The sequence below is a fragment of the Vulpes vulpes genome, chromosome 11 (assembly GCF_048418805.1).
Source record: "Vulpes vulpes isolate BD-2025 chromosome 11, VulVul3, whole genome shotgun sequence".
Classification (NCBI taxonomy): Eukaryota; Metazoa; Chordata; class Mammalia; order Carnivora; family Canidae; genus Vulpes; species Vulpes vulpes.
The window spans coordinates 83,776,156-83,792,891 of NC_132790.1; the positions used below are offsets into that span (position 1 = coordinate 83,776,156).

The 16,736-nt window shown below is 40.6% G+C and overlaps 1 protein-coding gene across 2 annotated transcripts in view; it reads right to left on the reverse strand.

Annotated features, from left to right (window-relative positions):
• Positions 1–13,080, reverse strand: part of STAG1 (STAG1 cohesin complex component) — a 401,472-nt gene extending 388,392 nt beyond the window's left edge. The window contains exon 1 of one of the 2 annotated variants that reach the window (XM_026015434.2): positions 12,394–13,080. The gene's annotated coding sequence lies outside the window, so the exon portion shown is untranslated. The remainder of the gene's footprint in view (positions 1–12,393) is intronic. The other variant, XM_072726920.1, reaches the window with a different exon arrangement.
• Between the last annotated feature and the right edge of the window lie 3,656 nt (positions 13,081–16,736).

Consider the following 16,736-nt stretch of genomic DNA (forward strand, 5'->3'; position numbering starts at 1 on the left):
TGAGTTTCAGTCCTATTTAACAAGTCAAAGAGTGGAGAAGAAAAGAATATCTCTAAGGATATCTTTCTGAAATAACCAAACAAATGGATTTTTCCATTCCCTATTCACCCTATGTATCAAGCTATCCACTAAACTCTCTCAGCAAATGGTAACATGCTTAGAAACTATTAATTGTATTAGTTAACTATTAACAAATTTAAAAAGCAAACTTGTAATATAGTAACATATGTTTCTCTAACACAGTAAACAAAACATCTAAAGTTGCGTCTAACAATTAGCCTGATTTTAAAGTACATATTACGATAAATGGTATTTTGGGACATCTGTGACATCTATAATTTAATATGAAAATATTTCTGATTTCTATTGGTAAAAAAATCACAGGTATTGCTAGTACAACTGTGATTCGCTGCCCACATACAAAATCAAATAAAATGCCAAATCTCACTAATAGGTTAGTGAAGATAAAGATGTGATATTTTCCAATCTAAGTTCATAAACCCTGGTTTCAAAAATAAGATTTGCTCTGGGCATGCATAGTAGCACAGTTAGTTGGGCCTCCAACTCTGGGTCTCTGCTCAGATCATGATCTCAGGGTCAGAGTCATGGGATCAAGCCCCACAACTGGCTCCCTACTCAGTGCAGTCTACTTGGGATTCTTTCTCTCTCTCTGCCCCTCCTGCTCATTCTCCCCTCTTTCTGAAATAAGTAAATCTTTAAAAAAATAAAAAATAAAAAAAGATTTGCTTTAAGAGATTAGAGTCACAAAACTCTGGACTCAAACTTACCACTTCCTAGCTAAGTAATATTGAGAAATGGTACTTAACCTCTCTACCTCATCTGTGAAATGGGAATAATACCAACATGAGACTGCTGTGCTATTTAATTACTTTATGCTACTTGTAGTATTTGACACCTTCTCAATAAACGTATATACTATTACAACCAGTAACCAAAGTCTGACAATTACATAGTTCGCAACCCTTAGGATGCACCAGAAACTCAGAGATTTGGTGTCAGCTGATCTGGGGTAGATCCTAGCCATTGGTATACTTTTAAAGCTCCCAGGTGATTCTAATGTGCAGCCACTGGCCTAAGGACAAAGTTCAAACTCTTTAGTTAGCACACTAGGAATGCTACTTACAGCTCTACATTTTAATCACTCCTCCATAGGTAATCAATGCCCTAACTAATGCTTCCTCAACAAGTGGGCTATATAGTAGTACCTCTTAAACTTCAGCCTGCAACAGAAACACCAGAATAACCTGTTAAAAATTGTTGGACTCTGCAAAATTTAATTCGGTTAGACTGGGGAGAAGTCCAAGAACATGCATTTCTTAACAAACTGACACTGCTGGTGCATGGACCACACTTTGACCAATGGGCAACACTAGATCACAACCCAATTCCTCTATATTCACCTAAGATGGTGTTCCTATCTCCACCATCCCATTCTTGCTTGGCTTTCACTTTTTGTGAAGGTGAATTATTATTCACCTTTAGGAAGCATTTGTCCACTTAAACCACTTCAAGGCACTTATTACCTACTATTTAACTTGGCTAGGAAAAAACATCAAAACTATAGACTGTTCTTAATGGTACACTAATGGCAGCATACATAGACTCTTTTGTAAGAATCAGGGAAAAAGGCCTCCTTTGGACAGGTGAATTAGAAAAGGTGAAAAGAGCAAACCCGAAGTCTATCAAGCAGAATAAAACCTGGATTTCAGCCACAACCTACCCCCTTGGCCAGGTACCTTTATGTAGAGCACCAATTCCACAACCACCAATTCCATGATAGCCCTGGGACAGCATTACTACTAAAACACAAGGGAAGAGCACTCAGACCAACCCTGGATATGAGGAAGGAGGGAGAGGAGAGAAGGAACAATAAAGCTTTTAGGAAAGGACTTTCAGAGAAGACATCACCTAAGTTTGGAGTCCTGAGTTGCTTTCTCTGTATATAGAACAAAAACTGTGTTTTAATAACTTTAGACCCACAGTGTATGGCTCACCATAGATTTCAATAAATGTATAAATGACTCACAATAAATAAAATTATATGGAAACACTTGCTAATCCGTATTTCTTTCTCAACAAATAAAGAAGCAAACATACACCAAAAACTATCTTAAGTATTAACATTAACTTATCGGGAGAAAACACAAATTTTTCTAACAACCAATGGGAGATCAGAAGGCAAAAGGAGCCTGCTAAAGATACACCTGGGTTTTTCAAAATTAAAGACTTTGAAATCAAAACCTCTGCATTATCTGATTCAGAGGTGATTTCCTGATTATTTTAGCAGGCACTAAGAAATTTACAGGAATTCTGGAAACTAGGTCCAAGACACTAATTTTACAATGAAGAAACTGAGGTCCAGAGAAGTAATGATTCAAAGAAACATGGCTAGGGCAGCCCCGGTGGCCCAGCAGTTTGGCACCGCCTTCAGCCCAGGGTGTGATCCTGGAGACCCAGGATCGAGTACCATGTCGGGCTCCCTGCATGGAGCCTGCTTCTCTCCCTCTCCCTCTGCCTGTGTCTCTGCCTCTCTCTCTCTCTGTCATTTATTTATGAATAAATAAATTTTATTTTTTTTTGAATAAATAAATTTTAAAAAGACACATGGCTAATGAGTGGTAAAGCTGTAATTAAAACTCAGGACTCTTCCTGGAGTCCTGGGATGGAGGTCTCTAACCATTCACTAGTCTTCTCTCTCCTACATCATGCCTCCTTTACATTTATAAAATAAAATACTAAATAAGGGTGCCTGGGTTACTCAGTTAAGCGTCTGACTCAATTCAGCTCAGTTCTTGATCTCAGGGTCATAAGTGCTCAGTGTCATGCTAGGCGTGGAGCCTACTTCAAAAATAGAAATAAAAAATAAAATACTAATTATCCGTAACTGAAAAACATAGATTAACCAGAGTTTTGTACTCTGTATTCCACTTTTATGAGATGAAAAAGTAGTCATCTATCATCTTATTTTGTCTAGAAACTTAAGAGAGGTAGCTTTAAACGTATGTTCTGCTCTTGGTAAAATGCATTCCTAGTCTCTGTCTGCAAAATTATATGTGCAAAATTAATATTTATAGATAATTACCCTGGGCAGCCCCGGGGCCCAGAGGTTTAGCGCCGCCTTCAGCCCAGGTGTGATCCTGGAGACCCAGGATCGAGTCCCACATCAGGCTCCCTGATTCTCTCTCTCTCTTTCTGTCATGAATAAATAAATAAAATATTTTAAAATAAATAAATATCCTGATACAGACATCAAGATTTCTCAGTTACCGAGAAAGCACCTTTCCAAGATGCAGCAACATTCTTAAGAAAAAAAGAGCCCACTTTTCGAAATATGTTTAACAATAAGCAGAAAACTCTAACTATAACCCTCATCTCAATTAACCAGATTATCTCATCCTCTGACCACTCTCACTACTAAAGTTTTAATCTACTGCTAGTTCTACGCGCTGATAAGAACCAATTAATTAAAATGCTTTGCTTCCGGAAAGTAATTTCATCATTTAACTGTATTATACTTTTATTCACCTCTTAAATATAAGATTAATGTCCTTAGAATTTACATACCATGTACTACAATCTAATAGTTAAAACCTAACTTTTTAATTTCTATAGCACCCAAGACAGAAGTATGCTTTTATTCCCATTTTGGAGATGAGAAAACTGAGAGGAAGAGAAGTTCAAGAACTCACCTAGGAAGGGGCTGCATTAGAATTTAACACAGGCAGTGTGACTCCAGTGCCAAGAACTCTCTTGGACAATGGCGTTCTTAGCCATTTAGCATGTGACAGTGCTTCCTTCACAAGTAAACATTAACTTTTTCACTATCTCTAACAATGCAAGATCCACAGTAAGGGATTTTCTTCCCAAAGCAGAACACAATTTAAGATATTTTTAGCTTTTATATCCTGTGTTAGGTCATAAAAATTTCTATACATTTGCTACTTTTTACTATCTCTACTAGAAAACATAAGAAGCCTATCTCTCTCTCTCTCTCTCTCAGTGCTGTAAATGAGACAGGAAAAATAATAACCTGATTCAGTCATGGTCAACAGAGCTTTAAAATAAAGAAGGAATCATTTCCTCAAAAGACACAACCAGGTCATGTTCATGCTCGGCTATGTATACAGCACATTTTGTCTGCCTAAGATTGAAAAGATAGGCAATGGTGTCTCAAACCTCCACCTAGACCCTTAAATCAATTCAACAACTATGAAGAGAAATTTTGCTAGAGCCTAAAAACAGTACAGATAATATTTAACTATTAATACTACTTTGATTAAAAAAAATAAGGGGACTCTGCTGAAAAACTCTTCTGATTTTTATCACTTTCAACACATAGTGTGTCTGTAATTTGGGATGAACTGACAGGGAGAAGGCCTTAATTTTGCACATTACCCTTCCAAAGTATCTTTAATCTAACCCCCTCCACAGTATTTCATGTATTATTCCCATTAGTTTGTCTTGTTGCTTTGGAGTTTTGGGTTTCAATGTCTCCCAAAAGAACAGGAGCTTAAGGGTAAAGCCTATGTATTTACGATCTTTATATACTCAATATTCGTCATGGAGTAGGCACTCAAAAATACTTATTGAAAAAAATCTTAACTGGATTCCCATCACAGAGATGAGACAACTGAGGCCTGCAGAAATTAAATATTCTACCCAAAACCACAGAACCATTATATGATGGAACAGGAAAGAAGAGTAAGTCTCCATAAAATAATCTTGGAAATGCAAAAGATTCCAACATGCAGAAATGAGGCCAAGAAGAAAAAAATAGCCTTTTACAAAATTTAGAGTCCAGGTTCTGAAAATTAGTCTGGATTTAAATCCTGGCTCTGTCATTTATTAGCTGTACAGCCTTGGGACAATTAGTCTACAACACGACACAAGATATTGTGCCATGTGACCACCACCACTCACCAGATCTTACGACAAAAATAAATGCAGCAATAAATACATCTGCAACAAAAGAAAATACACAGAGTGATAAACGTTGGCTGAAGCGATCCTACAACTTAGTGTTTATTTGCTTTCTGTTTTCTCTTTGTGAGGTATCTCAATTTGGCAGCACAACACATAAAATCTAGTTAACAGTTTAAAGAATTAAAAAATGGGTTTCCTGGGTGGCTCAACTGGTTAAGCGTCTGCTTTGGCTCAGGTCAAGATCCCAGGGTCCTAGGATCAAGCCCTAAAGCAGGCTCCCTGCACAACAGGAGCCTCATGACACCTACCAGCATCCACTAAACTGTAGCAGGTTAACTTTTTAGCCTCTGAGTACTGTAAAATCTCAGGCCTTTTAACCACTCATGACAGGCATTAGCACATAATCAAGGTTTATTATAAATGAAGGAAAGATTCCACTTCCATATTATCAGGAAAAAGCAAAACAACTATATGCTGCCTTTAAGAGGTACACATGAAACACAAAGAGTTTTTAAGTAAATCAGTTTTAAAAAATATACTATAGAAACAGTAAGCTCAAGAAAGTTGAAGTGGTTATATTAATATCACATAAATAGACCTGAAAACAAAGTTATTACCAGAGATAAAGAAAAATATATCATAATGACAAAAAGATCAAATCGTATTACATATTTCATATGCTTAATAATAGAGCTCAAAAATGAGACAAAAATTGACAGAATTAAAAGAGAAACAGACAGTTGCATGAAAAAGGCAACTATGACTGAAATCACAGTTGGATATTTTAACCTTTCAGCAACTAATGTAACTACATCCCCCTTAAAAAAAAAAAAAAAAGCAAATGTACAAATGATTTGAAAATGCTACCAAAACACCTTAATCTAATTGTTATTTACAGAATACTACACCCAACAACTGCACAATACATCCTTTTCAACTGTGAAAAGTCCATAAAACAGTCCATAAAATGCAGTGATAAAACAAGTTTCAATAAATTTAAAGGGATTAAAATCATATTTATTTTTGGTATATATTTGGGTATATTCTCTGACCTCAAAAGGAAGTTAGAAATCAATAATGATATCTAAAATCATCCCAAATATTGAAAATTAAACACACTTTTAAGTAGTACAGATGTCAAAGAAATTACAAAGCAAATGAGAAATAATTTGAAGTTGAATAACAAAAAAACAACATATCAAAATTTGTAGAATACAACAGTGCTTATAAGGAGAGTGACAGTGTTTTTTTTTTTTAAGATTTTATTTATTTATTCATGAGAGACACAGAGACAGAGAGAGGTAGAGACATAGGCAGAAAGAGAAGCAGGCTCCATGCAGGAAGCTGGATACAGGACTTGATCCTGGGACTCCAGGATCCCGCCCTGAGCCGAAGGGAGACACTCAACCCCTGAGCCACCCAGGCGTGCCAAGAGTGATAGTTTTTAATGCTTAAATTAGAAAACAAGAAGTATCTAAAATTTATGACCTAAGATTCCACTTTAAAGAAGCTAGAAAAAAAAAAAGTATGTGGAAGGAAAGAAAATTATAAGGAAAAGAACAAATGATAGAGAAAACAAATCGAGAAAACTGGCAATACTATTACTTGAAAAGATAATATTGGTAACCCAAGAATGATACTGGTCAAGAAAAAAAGAAGGGACATACTAACACCACCAGAAATTAAAGAGGAGATAGCACTACAGATCCCACAGACATTAAAAGGATATTAAGGTGGGACGCCTGGGTGGCTCAGCGGTTGAGCATCTGCCTTTGGCTTAGGGCATGATCCTGGAGACCTGGGATCAAGTCCTGCATCGGGCTCCCAGCCCGGAGCCTGCTTCTCCCTCTGTCATTGTATCTCTGCCTCTCTCTCCCTTCTCTCTCTCTCTCTCTCTCTGTTTCTCATGAATAAATAAAACCTTTTAAATAAACAAACAAATAAATAGGATATCAAGGGAATCTTGTAAATCATTTATATCAATAAATGAAATGAGGTAAATAAATGTCTTTAAAAATACAACTTACCAAAACGGACAAGATGAAACAAAATATAGCCATGTGTCTACTAATAAAATTGAATGTGAATGTTACCAAAAACCTTCCCACAAAGAAAATTCCAAGTCTAGATGGTATCACTGGTGAAATCTAATAGACATTCAATTAAAAATTAGTATCAAAGCTAAAATTCTTTCAGTAAATAAAGGAGCGCCTCCCAACATATTTTATGAGGCCATCATTATCATTATACTGAAACCTGACAACAACATTGCAACCAAAGAAAACTACAAAGCAATATCCCTCATGAATATCCCCAAATCCCTAACATTAAATAAAAAAAGGAAAATACTCTGTGACTAGGTGAAATTAACCTAGGAATCAAGGCTATTTTAACTTTTGAAAATCACCATTTATTTATCCATTCTATCACTGATAAACATCTTGTTTCTAAATTTTGGCCACTGCAAGCAAGGTTATTACGAACATTTTTATTCACATGTTATCTTCAACTAAGTAGATAAAACAAATTTTTCTGCAAAATGACCATGTCAATTTATACTCCTGCCACGAGGGAGTATACTTTCTCTACACTCTCACCAACACTTGATATTATCAGAATGCTTAATGTTCACCAATTTGATAACATGAAAGTTTCTTCTTAGAGTTTTACTTTGTACTATTCTGATTACCAAGACTTAACTCTGCCTTTTTTTTTTTTTTTTACTCAGTCATGGTACACTTAGGTGAGCTGCAACTGACATTCTTAATTTAAAAAACAAAATTAGAAAAAAAAATTAGAAAATAGAGAGCACTACATAAAAGTTAAATGAAATAACATTTATCTTTTATTTCCATTTTATATGTGTTTATACCGGATCACAGCGTAAAATGTTTTTAACTGTGAGCTCTAGCAACTTAAAAGCCATTATTATAGCTGTTTCATTATGGCAAAACTCTATAGAGACATTTGGGCAAGTGACTAGTGCACCATTCAGGCCCATTAACACAAAGGATTGCATTTTATAAAGAAAGTAGGACCTGAGGTGTCCTTCAAGCACAAACTGGAAAAACAGAATTAGAAGAGGGGGAGGTGGGATGCCTGGGTGGCTCAGTAGTTGAGTGTCTGCCTTGGGCTCAAGTCATGATCCAGGGGTCCTGGGATCGAGTTCCACATTGGGCTCTGGACAAGGAGCACACTTCTCTCTCTGCCTCTCTGTCTCTCATGAATAAAATTTTTTAAAGGGAGGGGAGGAAAAAAACCTGAGGGAAGCAGTAAGGGATGGATTACATGGAGAAAAGATCTATAAAACCAACTGGTCTATGACGTACTTAAAGCTCACTTCAAAAGAATCACATTTGTCAATAAAACAAGGTTTCTCTCAGCACTAAGATAGGAAGTAGGAGCCTATCCTCTTAACTATTGAAAACTGACCCCTCCCTCCTTTTCCAGAAACATTATCCTAATTCCTATCTTAAAATTCATCTCATTCTAGAGCTTTGCAGGAGCATTCTTTTAGGTCTCTGCTTCCTACTTTTCCCTAAAGAGTCTCAAAGTAGCTGGAGACATTTTAATTCTAAAGACTTATGTTTATTCAGCTAACAATGACTGACCAAGCCCCTACTATATACCTCCTTTCTATTAAGAAATTGTGTACTCCTCACAATTTTAACGCCTTGGTTATATTCTTTAAAGTTTGATATCCTTAACTAAAACTAATTGCCTCCTCTTGAAAATCTTTTTTCAGACTCAAACCATCCCACACACCATGACCCAACTTCTGCTACCTTTTTTGTTCCACCAATAATATCCCTCCTCTGACCCTTCCAAAGAACTATTCTTTTTCCTAAGAATTTCTTCCTCACAAACTACAGACTAATCACACCACAGCAATTGCCTGGTGTAATGAGTTTGAATCTGTCACTTAATAGGAGTGTGATCTTAAGCATTAAAATCTCTTACGAGACTCAATCTCATCTCTAAAATAGGTAAAACAATAGATATTAAGGAATAATGATAATTACATAATCTCCTATTGCCTTCCTTATTAAAGTTTTTTATTTTTAGTTTTTACTTTTAATTCCCTCTAAACGCAATATAACATTTTTATAGAGAGAGGCACTTAAAGTGAGGTACCAGGAAATGTGGGAAAGGAAAAGGTTTAAAGACAAAAAAATATGAGTAAACTTGTCAAGTGTGTTACTGGTCTCCCTCTGTGCTCTCCTATGTTCAGATTCTAAGGAGGCAAACATAAAAATACTTCTTTCCCAATGGTAAGCAAAAATCTAAGAACCCTCAATGACCCACACCCTATAAATTCTCCTCCCTTTGACTGTGGGGAGACCTGTCAATATAATAAGATATCATCACTCCAGTGGTTGTTGTATGGCAAATACATTTTGTATATGTATTTAAGGTCCCTAATCAGTGGAGTGTCCCAAAAGGAAATTATCCTGGGTGTGTCTGACCAAACTGGATAAGCTTTAAAAGGGGGTCTTAAAGGAGAATCTATAGGTCACAAAGGAAGTCAAGGGGACTGGGTCCTGCTTGTCTGAATAAAAGCAACAGTCATATATGAACTGCCTATGTAGACTGTAAGCTAGCAAAAAGCTAGCAAGAGGGACTTAAAACCATAAGGGTTTTAAGTCCAATTTCCACAAGGAAATTAACTATGCCAACAAGTACTGAGTTTGGAAGAACACCCTGAACCTCAGATAAAAACTATAGCTATAGCTGACACCCTGATGAGATAGGTGAGATGCTGTACAGAGTCTAGCTACAAAGTATCCAGATCTCTCACCTGCAGAAACCTTCAATTACTGGATGTTGTTTAAGCTCCTAAATTTGTTGTACTTTGCTATACATCAAAAGAAAATGAATACACTCCCTCACTCTAGGACTAACCAGCAAAGAAAAAAATGGGAAAAGAAAACACAATTTCAGGTACCTCCATTTTGACCTCAGTCTGTACTTTCTTATGGAATAAGCTCCTCTTTCTGGCTCATCTCTTAACTCAGGCAAAACACCCTACTTACTGGCAAAGCATCCCTTGATGGGAACCGAAAACTACACCCACAAGCAATAAGGACTGCCCTGAGCCAGGAAGACCCCATGTGACTGACCCTAAGACAATGACCTGACCTTCACTGCCCACTTGCACGTACCCCACCCATCTCTGATCCACATTTTCCTTACACAAACCTAGAAGTATTTTGAGCATTTTGGGGGAGAGAGTTCTCCCAGCATTGGCCTTACTGAAATAAGCTTCTCCTTTCCTGTTTCACCACCTTTTGCCTCTGCCTTTGGATTTTTGTCAGTAGCAAGTGGCTGGACCTAGTCTGTTTAGGATCCCTAGAGCCAGGTGCTCTTGAGCCCCTGGTCCCAGGCTACAAAAAGATTTATCTTCTTTTTCAAGGTGCATTAGATCCCCTCACAGCACTGATTATGAAGATAGACATACAGAATGGAAGGGTTAAAGGCTAAAACTGCATAAAATTTTTAAAGTTTTAACTATTAAAAAGTACTTTTTCGTACACATCTTGTTAAATAACTACCACATAATTTATCACCTTCATTTTAGTGATGAGAAAAAATGAGGTTCAAAGTGTGACATTCCAAAGATGACAAATCTAGGGAATGTTCAAAGTAATTTCAGTCCAGGGTTTTTGCCCCTACACCACAGCCCCCCTTAAGGCTTTAAAAGAGCCATTCAAATCAACAGTAATTGTATTACTGTCTTCAAAGGATGGAATCCCACTAACGTAACTTCCCACATTTCACATCTATTTCAGTATCTCCTAGCTTTGTCAGAACATCAAAACCGAAGTGGATACTGAGAAATTTCCACTCAAAAGTAGTTGGTTGTAAAAATGTCCACTGATAAACCACCTGAATAAACTTAAAACACATTTTGAAAAATATAAATAAAAAATTCAGCAAAACACCTGTAGGTTTTCCAGAACTTTATTTAGAAAGCAATTTGTGTTTCAAGTGTTCACAAAAACCAAAAGTAGACAATCCTTCCGGATCCTTCAATATTCTCCCCCCCCTTCTGCAATTTTAAATCTGAAATCAACACTATAAATATGAAAATACAGTACAATGTATCATACAATAAATCGTTTTTATTTCCATTGTTGTGTATATTTCCCTAGGTATATTTACCAACAAAATTTGCCATTTTCTTAAACACATGGAAAACTAAAAGGTAGAGTCTTACTCAAACCCCACATAAATCACAAATAACAGAACTTTCCCTATGCCAATTCGAGTACTTTCACACTTTATTTTCCTAAGAAGATGAAAAATAGGGTCCTTTCGAGTCACGACCACGAGAAATAAACTATATTCATCCTCTTAACATGAACTTAACAGCAAATAATTTGCTATCGTCACATTACAAACAGCATTGTTTTGGGTCTAAGCTTCCAAAACCATCCCATGATTTATACGCCCCGGGCACGATTCTCCGCAATGTGAAGAGAATCGAAAACATTTCAAATGTGGGTAGAAAGGGTGACGTGACAATCCTAAAGACCTGAACATTTTTTAAGTCCCTACAGCACACAAGAAACACCCAGCTCGGACCCTCCAATCGAGGCCCAGGACCAACTCCAGGCACTCCGGTTTCCCAGCTCTTCACCCCGCCCCCACCCCGAGAAAGGAGGGAAAACAACTTTTATTGGCCTCTTCTCCCGGGGAATTGGCAAACTAGCGGGGCAGTGCTCCGGCCTGAACACGTTTCACGGGGAGGCCTCCGTCGGGGGCGGGGAGGGCAGATAGCGGGAAAGCCCGGCCTCGACGCCCCTTCTCCCCCAGGCTCCAGCCCCCTGCCCCACCCCGCCAAGAAGACGTCTCGGCCGGCCGCCACGCTGAGCGACCCCCAGGCCCCTCCGCTGAGGCGAGCTCGTTGTCATGTGACGACGCCGCCGCTAAAACACCGCAGAAACGCAGGGCGGCGGGCGGCGGGCGGCGGGCGGCTTTCGCACCAGCCCGCCTCGGCCCGGCCCCGCCGGGCGCGGGCGAGTCCCGAGAGTCCGGGCGGGGAGGGGGGGCGGACGGAGGGCGGAGGGCGGGCTTGGCGGCGGGCCCGAGCGCGCCACAAAGGCTTCCGCGCCCGTCGCTGTAGTGCCCGAGCGGGCGGGGGCACAATTTTCGGGCCCGCGGGAGGGGTGGGGAGGAACGAGGGCTCGGAGGTGCCCGCCGCGCCCACAGGCGCCCCCCCGGCCGCCCGGCCGGCCAGCGGCTGCCGCGCCCCGCACAGGCCCGCGCGGCCTCCCTCCCCCGCGCGGGGCCCGCGCCCGGCCCGCCCGCCCGCTCCTCGCTCGCGCTCCCTCGCTCTCTCGCTCTCGCCCGGCCTCCATCTTGGATCCGCGCTTCCAGCCCCCGCGCCGCTGCCGCCGCATTCCCCCTTTCCCGCCCCCCGCCGCCGTCGCCGCCGCCCGCACTCACCTCAGCTGCCCATCCGGGCGCCGCCGGCCGTCGACCCAGTTTCCCCCCAAAAGTCTCCGGTGTGTTATTCCCGATGTGGGGGGGTTGTTACGGGGTGGTCGCCGGGGGTTCGGGAGCGGGGGCCGCGCCTTCAACGGAGCTGCAATCCTAACCCGCCATCTGGTGGCATTTTCCACACGCCAATGGCGCCGCTGCAGACTTGGGTCCGGACCGCCCTCTGCTGGCCGCGACGCTTACTGCCTAGCTGACGGGACGGGCCTGCCCGGAAAGGGGAGGGAGCTGAGGCGCGAGCTGGGGGCCGCGGCGGGGACGCGCGCAAACGCTTTCCTGTGGGGATTGCACGCACGCGCACCAGCGGGGCGGGAAACGTGGCTGCTGCGTGGAGGCTCCGCCCCCGCACGGAGCGGGCGCCCCGCTCAGCCAATCGCCATCGGCGGATGCCTCTCGGTGAGGGCGTGTGGCTGGGGCTTGGGCCGCCCGAGGCTGGCGGAAGGACGGCCACGGTGGCGCCTGCGCGCCCCTCTAGCCGAGTAGCTGCCCGCCATTTTCGGAGCTTTTCCGAGACCTGGGAGGGAGACCCGCCCCCGGCGCCTTCACCGAGGCCCCTCCCCGGGTCCGGAGACTGGCGCTTCCCTGCGGCTCCGCCTGACTTCGCGCGGCTCCCTCCCCGCGTCCTGGACGCGTTCTGCGGAAACGGGAGGGTGTGGAGGAGCCAAAGCCTTCTCCCGCCTCTCCGGGGTGTAGGGAGGGCCTCCGAGCTTAGCATTGTGTCAGCTACTCATTGTTGACTGTTGGCAGGGCGCTTTCGCGAGGGAGGGTGGAAAGGTTTTGAGAACTGTGTAGGCCCTCCCTCGCCGAGGCGAACGCTACAGTGCCTGCCCCAGGCCGATTGGCGTCGTCCCTGCCTCTGTAAAGCAGATCCTCTCGAGTGCCGGCTTTGCATAAGGCGGCAGCATTGGCTAGTTAGTGAGGAAGGAATGCAGCTAGACTGGGAAAACGCCGCCTCCGCTCAGGAATGCGACTTCTCTCCCCCACAGCGGTAAGGACGGCTTTCAGGGGCTCGGAGACGGACGTGAGAACGTGACCCAGACCTGCCCTTGAACGGCGCCTCTTCTACCCGCCTTTCCGTGGCTCGCCTCCTCGACTTTGCAGTACCAAAAGTGAATTCTTCATCTCCCAGGTCATCAGCCCCATTTACGACTAAATTCTCTGTTGCTAGAGCCAGCTCTGTTTTAATATTGCCTTAGAAGCGCTCAATTCCTTTACAGTCTTCAGAGCCGGTCTCCAGTAAGTTACCCCTATTTCTGGTTTCTTTCCCAAAAGGTCACAAAGTGTGTGGCTGTTTGACGGGAGGAAGTCGCAACCAACCTTGTTGGGTATGAATTCGTGACTGGAGATATACATATATGTGTGTGTATACTAATATATATTAATATTAGTATACACACACACACACACTCATCTCTGGTTAATTTATTTTGTATTCTCTGCAAAGATTGTTGGCAGCTTTCCCTGTTATTAAAGATGCTAGTCTCAATCCTTGCTCATAGATAATAACTTCATTTAGTTTTCCTGGGATCAAAGCTATGAGACTACAAATTCTCCAATTTGATATTCTCTCCATCTTGAAATGTCTGTAGTCCCATGTTGTTTGTGATCTCAAAAATTCTCACCAAATAAACCTGTTCTCCCCGTCTTTCCAAAGCCAGTCCTCCTTGGACTGCCGTATGCCATCCCTTCCCACCTCCTTACACCAGTACATTGGTAAGGTCTTGTATCTTCAATGTCCTTATCCACCAGCTGCTTCTGTTTTTCAACACAGTTTCCATTGTCTTTTTAAAAATTTCAGTGCTACTATTCTCTCCAGTTACTGTACTATCAACCTTCCTTTCACGGTCATTTCTGAAAAGAAGCAGTCACCACCTTCTTTTATACTTTATTCCTTAGCCTGTATCAATCAGACTTCGTAATAGCAAAATGAAATTGCACCTTAAGATCAACAGAGTTCTAATTAACAATCATTTTCTCATTCATCATTTTCTTGACACATCCAATCCCTAAACCCTCCTTAAAGTCCTATTTCCCTTTATTTTAAGGTAATCCCTGGTATCTACAACCTGCCTGATTTACTGGTCTTATACTGTTGCTAGCTCCTACTCCTTCTTCCATCCCACAGTTCAACTCCTCTCTGTCCTTCTCTACTACATTCTATCACTTCAAAAGTCTTCCAAAATTATGATTTCTGATTTTTCCCTCAACTAAAATTCCTACTGTTCAGCTTACTTGACAGGAAGCTCCAGCTTAAAATTTAAACATTTAAAATGATATTTTTTAAAATTCAAATTTCCTATTTTCTCTTTAATAGCATGGTCATCTTAGTTTAATAATTAAAAACAAGGACTCCAGAACCATACTGCTCTGGAAAGCTGTGTGGATAAATCTCTTTGTGCCTCAGTTTCCTCACTTGTTGGAATAACAATAATACCTGTCTCATAGAGTTGCTATGAGTATTAAACAAATTAACAATTATATAGAAATGCCATTGGTGTTATTGAAGTGTTGTTTTTATCTTGTTAAGAACTTTTTGACAATTTTTTTAAATATCCAAGGGCATGCATGAGTAGTCAACTTTCTGAGTTTAGAGAAATCTAAAATGTTCTTTATTTTGCTCTCTCACTTAACTCAGTGGTTGAGCTGGTGTTTATAAATAATTACCTAGTCTTCTAGTTTCTAATTTGTAAGGCTAGACTTTATGCTTTTCCTTCAAAATAGCCCAACTCCCAAGATATCCTCATTCAGATTTCTTACTTTTTTCTCCCAGTGCTTTATCCTCATGCAAGGCTGTTCCTCTCCACCAACTCCCATTGTCTTATGTCCTAACAAGCATAATAATAGCCTTCTAAAAAGTCTTTGTCTTTCATTCACCACCCTTTAAAAAACGCACAAAAGCTTTTTGTGATTCCTTTGGTTTATAAATTATAATCAAAATTACTTAATGGTATTGAAGAAATGACTTGATCTTTTTCCAATTTCTGCCTATTTTCTCACAAATTCTTCATATTAGTTGATTTAGCCTGAAAAAATCATAAATGTAAGCAAACAAAAGATACATTTAAAGTTTAGCTATTTGGTAAGATAAGGTGATGAGTTATCATAATATGTTGACTTTGTTATGGAATCACACATTTCCCAGGAGCCCCTGCTTCCATGAAATTCTTAATCGAGATTCCAAAATTCTTGGCAAAGATTTTCAAAACCACAGTTTTCATGAACAGCTTCAAGCCATAGCTATGAACAAAATATCAAAACAGATATCTGAAACTAGTGTGGATATTACTTAAAGATTCTTAAATATTATTTAGGGTAGATTGGGGTGCCTCCATGGCTCAGTTGGTTAAGCTTCTGAATCTCAGGGTTGTGAGTTCAAGCCCAGTGTTGGCTCCACACTGGGCGTGGAGCCTACTTAAAAAAATATTTTTTTAAAAATTAAGGATAGGGGATCCCTGGATGGCTCAGCGGTTTGGCGCCTGCCTTTGGCCCAGGGTGTGATCCTGGAGTCCCGGGATCGAGTCCCACGTCGGGCTCCCGGCATGGAGCCTGCTTCTCCCTCCTCCTGTGTCTCTGCCTCTCTCTATCATAAATAAATAAATAAATCTTTAAAAAAAAATTAAGGATAGGGAATAAAGTATTGGTTTGTTTAGTCCATGTTCCTTGGTGACCTTGGAATTCTACCTCATTGCTCATTTCAAATCATTTGAAATGAGCCCTGGCCCACTTTGAAGATTCATCCTTAATAGGTTTGATGTCTAAGAAAGGAAGACACATACCCACTACAGTTTTATTTCGACTCAATTTCTTAGCCAACCTGGTACAAAAGTAGATATTTAATATTATATATTTAAAAATTGCAGTTACAGAGTTATACATCAATGTATTGTAAGTGTAATATAAATGCATTGCAGAATAAATGGTTAACATTAATCAATACCATGAAGAATTTTGCCTTACAATACTAGGAGCTAGTCTGTGACTATTTTTAAAGGTTTTTTACTTAAGTAATCTCTACACCCAATGTGGGCTCAAACTCAAAACCCTGAGATTAATAGTCGCATGCTCTATTGACAGCTAGGCACACCTAGTTTGTGACTAGTTAGATGGCAGAGTAACTTTAAAATTTGTCTTTTTTCCTATTTGGATAATTTTAACATGAAGATTTCAAAGTGAAACATGTTCAGACAATTTGTTCTCATGACTAGAATGATGGTATTCCTTTCACAAAAGGCTTTTTTCATTTTAGTGATTTTACATTTCTAGAGCTGTTTTAGGCACAATAAAGAAGGTAT